The sequence below is a fragment of the Ailuropoda melanoleuca genome, chromosome 3 (assembly GCF_002007445.2).
Source record: "Ailuropoda melanoleuca isolate Jingjing chromosome 3, ASM200744v2, whole genome shotgun sequence".
In the NCBI taxonomy this organism is placed as follows: domain Eukaryota; kingdom Metazoa; phylum Chordata; class Mammalia; order Carnivora; family Ursidae; genus Ailuropoda; species Ailuropoda melanoleuca.
Window position 1 is genome coordinate 144,581,222 of NC_048220.1, and position 1,009 is coordinate 144,582,230.

The following is a 1,009-nucleotide window of genomic DNA, read 5'->3' on the forward strand; positions in this document are numbered from 1 at the left end:
AACTTTACATCGGAATCCGGGATGTACTGTATGGTGACTAACATAATATAATAAAAAAATCATTAAAAAAATAGTTCTAGTTGTCATTACTTTCTATGTATCTGGGAATTCATTATCAGTAGTGGTAGAAACCTGGCTATCCTCCTTTTGCCCCGTCCTCTGGTCAGTATCTTGCATCCATGTAATTCAAAGCTCAACTATGGACCGATGTGTCCACGTCCCTGACTCTCAATGCGCAAAGAGGCAGAGGGTTTGCCGAACTTACAGAAACAGTAAGGCGTGGGTGTTCCCACCATGTAATCCTTGGTGTTTCCACTCAACTCTGTTGTCTCCAGACACGAAGAGAATGAAATTTAGAATCCTTTCATTTACAAAGAATTTGGTTTCAACAATGCCTGTGAGTTCTGGAGTCTGCTTCCAGCCATACTGTTCTCGCCACTGGAGAGAGAGAGTTTTCAGGACTTTATCCCCATTAGCCCCCAGTTAGGGCTTCATAAGAACAATCACATTCTGAAATCTTAAGATTACTGAAGGTTCTCCCAGTGCTATCCCAAAGAAGAGTTCCCAGAGGTCTTTGTCTCTACCATAGAGACTAGAGCTGAACAGAACATCAGCAACCCACTTAGAAACTGAGCAGCCATGGCTAGTGGGGTCCTGGCCTGAGGGGCCGGTGGGATCACTTAAGGATCCCAAATGTGTTCTGTGTATACAGAACGGAGCACACACGTCATGTCGGTTCAGCGTGCTTTTACCAAGGTCACACCTTCATGTAACTGCCGTGCAGTTGAAGATTCGGAATGCCGAGTCCTTACTCCCTAGCCCTCCTGTCACCCTACGCACAGCCCCACCCCTCAGCCATCCCTCTGACTTCCGATCACCCGGATTAGTTGTCTGTGTAGGCATTAGTAGACTCCATCAGTTTCCAAATGGGTGCCAATTCACACTTCGAAAGGCAACTTGTGAGGGTTTTAGTCACTCCACATGTTTGCAAACCCTTGTTTATTTGTAT